Source organism: Vigna radiata, chromosome 8 (genome assembly GCF_000741045.1).
Source record: "Vigna radiata var. radiata cultivar VC1973A chromosome 8, Vradiata_ver6, whole genome shotgun sequence".
NCBI classification, from domain to species: Eukaryota; Viridiplantae; Streptophyta; class Magnoliopsida; order Fabales; family Fabaceae; genus Vigna; species Vigna radiata.
In genome coordinates this window covers 15747971-15761127 of record NC_028358.1, presented here as the reverse complement: position 1 = coordinate 15761127, position 13157 = coordinate 15747971, and positions in this window count along the sequence as shown.

The following is a 13157-nucleotide window of genomic DNA, read 5'->3' as shown; positions in this document are numbered from 1 at the left end:
AATATCTTCTTTCAAGGAAATGAAATGAGTACTTTGAATCAATATCAATTACTTTCATCTGATTGATTAATATCTAATATACTGATTGATTGATTCGACTGTGTTCTAATTGAAGTCGAATATGCTTAATCTGTTTTACATCTTTACATATTGACTTCTTCTTTTTATGATTGTATTTCTTGCTTAACTAAAATGCTTAATCTGGAAAAGATCTTTGAAAATTTTTGCAAGAAGAACATTGCTTTTGGAACTATTGACTCACTGGCAAGTGTACCAGATCGTTCAAGTAATATAATCGGTAATGCTCGATATCGTTCTTCCCAAGAGACTCGAAAGGCCTTATCGTTCGTGTGAATTGAGATCGTAAGACTTGTAGAGAAAAATTAATTGTTGTGTATGCAAGAACTCAAAATAAACATGCAATGCGTTTGATTCAGTTGACAAGAAAAAGACTATGGATGAATGGAGTTGTTGGGGGTTGACAATTTCATCTTATCCGCACCCTCTTATCTACTCCTCTTGTTTAATGTGCTTGATTATCTAATTGTTATGCAAACTTTCTTGGCCTACCCTTAACCCGATCCCTCGGCGAAAAGAGCCTATTACTAATTACTGGCTTGCTATCCTTAGCCTCCCCTAGTAACTAGCAACACATTACTGAACAGAAGCAAAAACAATTAATCGTCCTACCCCCTATCCCTAGGTTGGTATAGCTTAATCAAGGAATTTCTCACCAGTTCATGACAGTATCGTACGTCCCCGTATCAATAAAGACAAACAACAGTTATCGAATGAGTTAAACTATAAAAGCTTTAAGCACAGATGAGAACCCAACAATTGATAATCAAAGCATACGACAAGCATATAAATAAACCAGAGTTTCAATAAAAGAGAGTTTCAAAAGATTACATTGTTTCCCCCAACAACAAAAGGGTTTAGTTCACCATTGTCATGGTGAACTTAGATGAAAAATGATGGAAGAATGGAAAAGCAAACCCTAGATAGGATGAAAAGGAGCCTAAGCATCCAAGAAATCTTCTCCAAGGAGTGAAAATTAGGTCTGGCCGCACTCTTCTGTCAAAAGAATGACTCTCAAGTCGTAACAAGGCTATTTATAGATGAGGAGCGTCACAGAAAACAGGCCCAAGCCCAGCAGACAACCACCGTGCACCACACTTATGTCGCCCGGCGGTTTGCTCATAATCGCGCCACCGCCTGGTGCTAGGGGTCCATCGCCCAGCAATTTGCCCATTAGTCGCAAATCCGCCCAGCGTCCACGCCTGGTGCCACCTCCTCGCATTGGACCGCGCAGCGGTGAATTTTGCCGTTGGGCGGTTCCTAGACTCTTCTTTTCTTCAGTTTTCTTCCTCTGTCTTGAGTCTAAGACCTTCATCTTCAACCCCAATTTTCACTTTCATCAAAATTGCTGCAAAACAATGCAAAACAAGCATAATATCACTAAAAGCATCTTTTGACTTTCTTTAGTTTTGCATGATTCTAAGATCATTTTAAGCCTTAAAGGGTGTAATTTGGTCTAAATTGACATATGAAAATAACTGTTTTTCAACCGTTATCAGGAACTACAAGTGGAATTCAACAACCTTGGAAAGCAATGTATTCGACTGGGAAAATACAGCAATCGACTGATCTATAGCAGGGTTATAAATTCTAATTTTGGAATTTGGTTTTTCTTTCATTGATTGCTTATTCTGACATATCTTTTATTATCTCTGATATAAACTGCTTTTAAATATCTTGATTGAGATAATATTGTGAGATTGTTGATGATTGTATCATTGCATGACTAAGTTGTTTGATATCTTAACTTTGATACAAATTTGTACTATATTGTTTTGTGTACTCTGTGTTATACTACATTGTGCATCTGATCTGATTTTGATATCTATGCATAATGACAGGGGGAGTATCACATTTTACACATTTTTTTTTTCACATGCTTGCATTTCAAGGGGAGTTATCATTTACATGTGATTAAAACGTGCTAATGAGAGCATCACTGCATCTTGATTATTGTATACTTTTTTTTATGCATCGATCTCTGTTTGATATTTCAACATAAATATCTAGAGCATACCTTTTTTGTTAATGCACAAAGGGGGAGAGAATGCATGAACGCTTTATGAAAGGGGTAAAATATGAAAGGGGGAGAATGCATTTTCATTCTATCTCATATTCTGCTTGATATTTTGCTGTTTGACTATGCTACATACAAAGTTACTTGAATTGTGATTTATCTGTTATTACTCTGTTGTGTGTCAGATTGTGCAAACATGGTTGATTATTAATCATGGTTGTGCATCATCAAAAAAGGGGGAGATTGTTGAGATTGTTGACAATACAATTTCTATATCAATCTAGTTTTTGATGATGACAACTCATTGCTTAATAACATGCATATGTTGTTTGCTGTTATTACATGTTCTTATGTAAATTGATTGTTATATCTGTGAACATGATTATATACTGTGTTACATGTTCCTATGTTGATTGATTGATATGTATCTGGAACGTGCTTACATGCTTTATGTGTTATGTGTTATGCATCATTTCATATGTTTTACTGCACATGTTTTAAAGCTAAAAACCAGAAGCACTTTTATGAACTTATAACTGTGTGACAAAGGTCTAGTGCAGTCGACTACATTATTAATGGATTTGACTATGCTAAAATCTTTGTGCAGATTTTGAGAATCAGTGCTTTGTGTATTTTTGAGAAGAAAGGAATTTCAAAATGTTTTACATGGTTGAAGTCGACTATGTGTTTAACACATTCGACTGAATCTGTTATCTGATTTGGAATTCTATTATGCTCTTGCACTCTAACGGCTATATTTTTAAGAGTTAGTTGAGCATTGATGACTTAGTCAACTGTATTAAATGTGTTTTGTTTTTAGTTGACTGAATGCTACTTGGTTGACTGATCTGTCATAACTGTCATGATATAGTCAACTGAATTAGTAGCGTATTCGACTGAGAATTTGCCTGTATAACAAAAATATATAAATAGACTGAACACATGTTTGTTCAGAAGACTTTTGATGAACTAATAATTTTCATTTTTGTTTCAGATTTCTCTTAGCTCCAAGAATTCTCCAAGAAGACGGTGGTGATCTTTCTTGAACGAGATTCAAAGGAGAGATTTTTCGCGCTTACATTTGCTGATCATTATCAGCACAAGGAAGGTGCTTCTATGTGATCGTGTTGGAGGCTTTGTATCCTGTGAAGACTGCTGAATTGTTTGTAAGGCTTGGCATCCTGTGAAGACTGTTGGATTTGGACTTGTTGTGATACAGGGGGATAGTTCACTTTGAGGATTGTTCAAAGTGGTGTTGTAGATTGCAGAAGAGGGGATTCTTGCTGCAATTCTGGTTTTGTTCTGTAGCTATAGTTTGGTTTTGGGTTAGAGAGGAGATTTATATTTTTGACGGGGAGGTCTTCTATAAATTCCTTGTTGTAAAAACCGCAACCATTATAGTGCATTTACTTCTTGGGTGGAAGCATGCTAGATGTAGGCATTGTTGGCCGAACCAGTATAAAAACCTGTGTTTGATTTTCTCTATCCCTTATCTTTTACATTCCAATCGACTCTATATTCCACGTAGTCAACTACGTTTTTCTGCTGCATACATTTTTTGATTGCTTGCATTTCAAGAAAGTTCAAAAAGCTTTTTACTTTGTTTTCAAGATTGCGAAAAGAACTTATTTTTTATACAACACCAATACACCCCCCCTCTTGGTGTAAAAAGAAGCCTATCTGTTTTCCAACACTTCTAACTCGAATTTTTGTAAGCTAAGACTCCTAACAAGTCATAAATGACTCTATGGCAGACCCTAAATCATCCTTTATGTCCCAAACCTCCTAATTTGAAATCTCAATATTCCAAACCCCTAAAATTTACTCCAAACCAAGCTAAATTCTAACCATCAACTTCCAAACACTCTTACAATAGATTTATACCTTTCTCAAGGTTCAAAACAATTTTAAATTATCCAAAGACAAACATTAAAACTCAATTGCATACTAGACTCACTTCCTTTAGATTTTCGCCTACCAAAACCCCTAAAATACCTTTGAAACAACATTATAAACACACTATAATGACTATCATTTAATTTTACACCACATAATACCTAACTCTCATGCTAAATAAGTTACTAAAGACCCAAACAATTGTCATACTCTGTAAATTCTCACTTTAGACCAAAACTTCAATAATTTAACCTCTCTAACCTTCACGTTTTACATAAAACCTAATGTATTTGATAACTCTTTACTCTTTACCCTTACAACCAACTCCAAACAACATTGCAATTTCATTAGAAACATCAAATCACACCATACCAAACATTCAAGCATCTTAATATAAAAAATCATCATCTAATCACAAAACGTACTAAAACAATTATAACAATTCCATATAAATCACTTTTATAACTCATGGATATATGAAAATTCACACAACAAACATAATCTAAAGAAAAGTCTACCTTTCCTTACCGAAAATTTCTTTTCTTTCACTAGAATTCCCAATATCGTAACACCTTGGACGAAAACCCTTTTTCGAAACCCTAACCCCTAAATTATAACCTAGCCGCAGAGAGGAAGAAGTCTCCTCCTCTTGCCCTCTATCTCTCACGCGCAAAAATTTCCATTACTCTATGGTTTCTGAAAAAGAAAAGGAAAGAAGAAAAGGAGGATAATGATGAAGGAAGAAGAAGAAGATGAAGGGAAAGTGGAAGAATAAGAAAAAAAAGGAGAAAGGGAAGGATATGGAGAAAGGGGTAAAAGAAGAAGAAAGAGAAAGAAAAAAAAAAAGATTCTTACAGTGCATATGATCTTACCTCAAGGCTTAAATTCCAACAAACCTAATCAAGTTTGTCGTCCTACAAATTTTTTTATGTGTTGAAACAAAGTAACGCTTTTTCAAACTCACCCTATTTTAACATGATATTGAGTTCATGTAATCACTTTGTCATCACCATTTGTTTATCAAGATTACTAACAATTTGGTCATAATGTTAATTATATGTGTTAATGATATAATTCTTCCAAGTGATGAATTGGATGACAAATTATGTTAGAAGTATCTTAAAGAAAGTATTCGGTATCAAGAATCTCGACAAATTAAAATTCTTCATAGGATTAGAAATATAATAACTAAAGAAATACAAATTTGTCAATAAAAATATTATCTTGATATTCTTGTTGATTATAGGATGCTTGTTGTCAAGCTTTATTTTACTCCCATAACCAAGGATACAAAACAAGGATACAAAACAAATATACAGGGAAAATAGTCACATCAATTAAGCTCATTTATATGGAGGAATAATTGGTTATTTTCTTTATTTGACAAACATCAAGCTTGATATAACATATAATGTTCAATTGCTAAGCCAATTCATGTAGCCATTATCCATTCATCACCATCATGTCGCTTATCATGTTTCAAGATAAATTAAAGCTTCATAATTTTCTTTCCTTCTAATTATATCTTTTAATTAACGAGTTTTAGTTACTTTAATTAGGTTTCCTATCCCAACATAAGACATCCAAATAATGAATATTTATCCACTAAGGATCATCCTTAATTTCATGGAAATATAAGAAATAGAGTTTCATTTTGTATTCATCTTCAGAAGCTAAGTACCACACTCTTGTCTCAACTATTTGAAAGATACAATCACTAGTACAAAAACAACGTATAACGTCGAATATTTTTGGCTTTTCCCGTCGAATTCGAAAACGTCGTCATATTAGGAGACATTAAATTGACGTCGAATTAAATTCGACGTCAATTTAACGTTGAATTTTGTCAATATACAATATTAATTTAACGTCGAATTTTTTCAATATACGATGTTAATCAAAATTTTTTTTATTTTTAATTAATTGTGATCCTTTTTTACAACTCTACGAGACTTGAAAAGCAGAAAAATAACAAATTTCAGTTTTTGGTATTTTATAAAGCATGAACTATGAACGGTAATATATGATCAATCAAAGAACAATAACAAACAACATAGAAGTTCAATCAAACAACAAACAAGTTCAATCAAACAATAATAGCAACAACAATAAAAAATAATTTCAACAAAAAAAAATAACAAACAACTTATCAACAAATAAGTTCTTCAAAACAAAAACGAAAATGAAAACTAACCTTCAAAAAGTGGGTTCATCGGAATAAACTGTTGTCACTAGTGAGAGAGAAAGCAAAATGCGTCTATGAAGGACAAGAACACGAAAATAGTAGGTGAAAACAAACGAAAATCACACCTAAAGTAGTTAATTAACATGCATTTGTATCAAATGAAAGAAAGACTACATGTGATGGTCGTCAAACTTCGTTCGAGAAAAGTTTGAGCAGAGAAGAGGGTCTCGCGCGCTAAGATAAAGTGAATGAATTTTCAATCTCCCTTTTTTAAATTTTTATTCAATTCACTAACCTTTTGACGTCTAACGTTGGGGCATTCGACGTTTTATATCCTTTTACATCGAATTACAATTCTAAACGATGTTTAATAATTGCATTTATTTACAAAAATGCCAACGGTCATTTTTAACGTTGGCTATTGAGTGATTCGACTTAGACGTGTGACGTTATACGTTGTTTTTGCACTAGTGAATGACTTACTTATCTTCTTAATGACCTCCTCATCGTTGAAAGTTCTATTGTGACAGCCAACCTACTAGGTATATTTCTTTTAATCCAAGTTTTCATAAATCGAAAAAATATATTGATATAGATTGTCATGTTGTACAAGAAAAATTTTATACTAATTTTCTTTGTCTTCTTTCAATAAACATTGATTAACAACCAATCAATATCTTCATGAAACCCCTCAGAGGTTTAAGATAAGTATATAAAAGCTTTGATTGATGACTTGGGAAAATTTGTTAAAGTTTATGTTAAAAAGTATAGTTGTTGGATTGTCTAGTATGTTGGGTTATATAAGTATGGAAGGTTGAATCATATGATGTGTTGGGTTGCCTATTTAAATTGTTTAATAAGATAGACTGTCTAGTTTGTTGGACTTACACGTGTTTTCTTCCTTTTGTCTAATCCTTCCTTATGAAGCTTATTTATTCCTTCTTTATATATAATTAGATATATTGTAAAAAATAAGATTTAATCATACATATGGTCCCTATTTTTTGTGACTTTTATTGAATAGCTCTCTCATTTTTTTTTTGTCTCAATTAGATCTTTATTTTTAAAAAATTGAAATAATTAGGTCCTTGTTATTATTTCCATAGTAACACTGCTAAAGAGGTTATCATGTGTCAATTCGTGGATTTTTTGAATTTTTTAAATCTTATTTTTTTTTTAAATTGCCACATGTCAAACTGACTTTGTGCCATGTAGTAATGAAAGTGTCACGTGTCACGTCTCAATTTGGTCCTTATACTTTTATTTTGTCTCAATTTTGTCTTAAATTTTTAAAATTAAACAATTTTGCCCCTTCTTAAATCAAAACAAAATTTAATTTGTGGATAAATATTATACAAATATTTTTATTAAAATCGATATTTTTATTAAATATTTTTAACAAAACTAAGTTTTTATATATTTATATTTAATTAATTATATAAATGTTAATTATATTCTTTTAATATACCTATAAGAGTTAGAAAAAAAAACAATGAACAAATTAATGAAATGAAATTTTATTTTTTTTAAAATAAAAAATTAAAGAAAATTATGTGAAAATCCTAAATAATGTGAAAGATCAATAAAAAAAGAAACTACCTTTAAATACCGTTTTCACGCAAATTTTCACTAATTTTTTATTTAAAAAAAGTAAAATTTCATATCAATAATTTGTTTGCTGAGCCACGTCATTTCAAAAATCCACACCAGAATGTTATGTTATTGTTTTTTTTAAACTCTTATAGATATATTTAAAAAACATAATTAACATTTATTTAATTAAATAAATATAAATATAAATAAACTTAATCTTGTTAAAAATATATAATAAAAATATCAATTTTAATAAAAATATTTGTAAACATTTATATACAAATTAAATTTTGTTTGAATTTGGATACAATCAAAATTGTTTAATTTGAAAAAAAAAATAGTACTAAACTGAGACAAACTAAATTACATGGATCAAATTGAGATAAAATAAAAAAAATACAAAGAAGAAATTGAGACTAATGCATGCAATGACACGTGGTTTGACAGTGACACAATACTGCCAATGTCATGTCTCACTATTATTATCATGTGACATAATGTCAACTGGACACGTGACAATTTTTTATTTTTAAAACAATAATAATTAAAAAATATTTAAAAAATTCAAAAAATCACGAACTAGTATGTGACACACTTTTTAACTATGTTAGTATGAAATTAAAGTCAAGATCTAATTGCTCTAATTTTGTAGAAATAGAAATTTAATTGAGACAAAAAAAAAGATGTATTTAAGAAAAGTCACTAAAAATAAAAATTACATGTATAATTAAACCAAATAATAATAATAATAATAATAATAATAATAATAATAATAATAATAATAATAATAATAATAATTCTTGAATGTTTAATTATCCATCATCTTTTCATCCTTTTTCTTTCTTCGTCTTCTTTCATTTATGTCTCAAAACTACTTCCTATATTTATTTATTTATCTTAAATTGTAGCATTATGAATTTAATCTTTATTTTCTAAATTGGAAATAGTGAACACCCTCCATCAAAGAAGAGACACCCGCATGGAGAAAATATTAATATCAACAAATAAAATAAAGCATGGGAAGATTAAAAAGAAGTTTTAAAGATATATAATTTAATATCATTAAGGTAAAATATTGGGTTAAATATGTTTTTCGTCTCCCAACTATTGACTGTTTTTGTGTTTAGTCCCTCTTTCAAACTATAGTACAATTTAGTCCTTCAACTTTAGAAAACTCTGGTTTTAGTCATTTTTACCAAATTTTTTTAACTTTATTTGTTGTTTCAAGCACGTTACATTATAGCATTTGGATTGTTTACACTGTTTGACACATTTTTGTTTCAATGTTAACTGAGAAATGCGTTTGAAACAGCAAATAAAGTTTAAAAAATTTGGTAAAAAAGACTAAAACCAGAGTTTTCTCCTATATTCTCCTTTATTCCTTTTCCTTTTATGTCTCGAACTTCATAATTTCCACTTTGCTTCCATTACGAAATCGTGAAAAAAGGTTCACTTAACTTTTTTTTTTCTACTTTTTTATTTGAAAGACTAATACAATTATTTTTTGTACAGACTATTCACACTAGACGCAATTTATCACTTGATATACTGAAGATTTGTGAACCTACTAATTGCAACTTGTTTTGTGCTCCTAGGTTCATGAAAGATTTTAATTTTTTGTAAATATGTTTTTACTCTTTATTTGTGGGCATTTATGTTAAAGTATTTTTTTATGTTTAATGTATTTTTGTTTTATGTTTGATATATGTTGCATTAGTAAATTAGCACATTTACTTGTTGTAAGCATAATAAATAAGTTCTCATATCTAGATTTTGACTTATTATGAGTGTGATTAATATAATGTATGCTCCTATAGTATTTTATGCAGGTTTAACATATCCGAAGAAATAAATATAAAAAGATATAAAAAATATATTATTTAAAATATTATTTGGTTTTCAGAAACTAAATACTCTTTCTGATTAAAAGTACTATTTAATTTTAAAAGTATTTGATCTCTATTTTTAAACTTTGATTCTTTTAAGAATCGAGGTTAAACATCCTATTTTATTTCAATTCTTTATGAACTAAAATAAATATATATATTTTTTATAAAATCCACATTATTTTATATTTATTATTATTTATTTGTGGTTTTATGTTTTGATTATGAGAGAATCTAAATATAATAAATAGTTTTATGTTTCGGTTGATAAACAAAGGAAAAAAACCACTTTTTTTATGTATATATTATTATATTTATATAATATTTATATTTTTATTGAAAAATATTAAAATAATCTTTTGAAACTGTATATATATTTTTTATATGCATACTCCATAATGGTAGTGACGGTCATTAATCATGTGATAAACATGCAATATGTTCTAATTTGGATCATGCAAATATACAAAAAAAAAAAGCTTGAAACTTCATTAAAATGCTAAAAAGCGTTAAAACCCCAAAAATAAAAAATAAAATAATAACTTATTAAATATTCTTTTTTACTTAAAAGAATTAGGCCATTCTGATTTTTCATTTAAGGTTGATACTAGTGAGATTCAAATAAATATTTTCTTTAAAAAGTATTAGTTAAAAAATAATTTCATATATCTTATTTTAGAAAAAAAAAATATTTTAAAAATAAATTAGTTTTTGTAACATTCCAAAATATAGTATAAACTATATAAAAGGGTAATCGTCATTATAATATGATAGAACAGTTATAGACTTGCAGATAAAGTGTTAATTTTACACTTATCCAAAATGGTTATAAAATTTAAAACTTTATATACAATAGAATAAGCAAAACTATACATAAAAAAAAAAAAAACTAACTAAACTAAACGACCGCATCATCACTCTCCAAAGCTTGCTTCAGGGGCACATCATCAACCTCTGCTCACATTCAAAGGATGATCATTGCAAAAGAAAACACCAAATATACAAAAATACAAACATAAGCAGAAGGGTGAGCTAGATATACAAGAATCATACAATTTTTAATAGTACATAACATACATGTATTAAATCAAGAAAAGTAGACTAAATCACACATCATAACATATTATATTCAAGACTTAACTCGTTCGGACTTAGAATGATTGTCGAGCTATGACGGGTTGTGCACTCGTGGTGGCCTCTACTGCTTTGCAAAACTGTTGCTAATGGGTTTCACCCTACCACACACATGAGGTTAGTCTATTCCAGAGCAATAGTGAAGCAATGACCTAGTAACGTTTGACAATGAAAACAATGAAGGATGGTGGTAAGAAGACATTCATAGAGAACCAAAACAATGAAGGAAGATAGGAAACCAAGCCTTCATTATGCTTCGATTACAATAAAAGCTAAAACCAAATCCTTTTGTTCAGATAAAATAATTAAAAAGTAAAAGAAAATCTTGTAAGTTTTTGCACACCTTTTGATCTGAGTTCTTTAAAAATCGAAGCAGAAAAGGATGTATGGCTTCGATTTTTACAAGAACCATGACAAAACATGGAATGGAATTTGGCCTCAATTCTTATAAGAGCCAAGAAACCAAGGCTAAATACTCCAAAAATTTTGAAAATTTTCACTCACGTTTCTACCTCGGTTGTTGAGAAACCAAACTAGAAAATGATGTATGGCTTTGGTTATTATACAATCGAAGTCAAATCTCCTCGCTTAAAGAAAATAACTAAAATAATAATTGAAATTTTGAAAAATTTTAAATATTTCTATACACCTTTCGACCTCAGTTGTAGGAAAATTGTAGTAGAAAATGATGTATGATTTTAATTATTGTATAATCAAAATAAATCCCCTCATCCAGATAAAATAATTAAAATAATAGTGAAAATTTTGAAAAGTTTTGGACACCTTTCTACTTCAGTCGTTAGGAAACCAAAATAGAAAAGGATGTATGACTTTGAATATCGTATAATCGAAGTCAAATCTCATTGCTAAGATAAAATAATTAAAATAATAGTGAAAATTTTGAAAATTTGTTCGTAATTTTAGTCTCGCTTAATAGTGAACTAAAACAAAAATGTATGTATGGATTTAAATACTTTACAACCGAGATCTATAAGTTCATAAAAATTTTAAAATTGTCATCGTTTTTTATATGCTTTGTTTTCTTAAAAACCGAAACATATAACACAATTTAAAAAGCCAAAATTACACTTGTGTCAGAAAGAAGATTAATACCTCTTGAAGAAGTTTTATATCAAGTGGAGAATGTAGATGAAAGTCCTCATTCTAACATTAATTAAAGGTTCAATAATGTCACTACCATGAAATATACAGTTAACAAAGAAAATGATCTTGATAGAAGAAGAAATACAAAAAGAAAATGTCAAATTGAATGAAGATGTAATCCATGAAAGAGAGAGAAAAGCAAAATTTACAAACACAAAAAGAAGAGAAAAAAAAGAGAATCTAATTTGAAGTTCAAATAAATAGATATTAAATAAGGAGGAGTCTTAAGAATATTTATTTAATTTTTTTTATTTAAATTAATTTCTAGGAAATGTTTTATTTTTAAAAACATCTTTTAGTTTTAGAAATTAGTTATTATTTTATATTAAGATTGAAATATTCTAAATATTGTATATTTAATACTTTATTACATTTTGCTTTATATATATAAGATACATAAATAAAATATAACGACAAGTTACTGAGTATAATATATATATATATATATATATATATATATATATATATATATATATATATATATATATATATATATATATATATATATATATATATTATATCGTTTATAAATCTCATATCTATCGTATTTTCATAACTCCAAAATAGATTTTCGGACAAATTAGTATACAAATGTCATGTGTATGTATTTTTAAGTTGCACTTTTATCAATCTGAACAAGAGAGCTTTGCAAAAACTCGTTTTGAAAAGTGCTTGACAATGAGTTTGTCAAACATAAAGTTGTATTTGAGTTTTTCATTTGACGCACTCTTAGGAACATTATTTGACAATAGGTTTGATAAGTATAATCTGTCTGTTTGTATTGATTAAACGTTAATTTAAAAAAAAAATCAAATGTCTTAAATACATAATTGAAGCCTCCATTCTTATAAATTTCACCAATTACATATAAACATAATTATTACCATCATTATATTTATAGGAAAATTACATTAAAGACATAAAACTAATAATTTTATTTTTATTTTTTAAAAACCGTGACTGAAATTTGTTTATATTAATGTAAACTTTCTTATTTTATTTTCTCTAAATGTTCAATCACATAACGTGTATTTAAATATGCAAATAATAACAATATATATATATATATATATATATGGGGTTTGTTAACACGCGTACGCCTGTTTTTCAGTTGGTACGTTTTAACAATGTGGACCGGATTATAGTAGACAAAAATACCCTCATTTATCATGGATTCTAAGTTTTAAGGTCAAGGATATTTAAA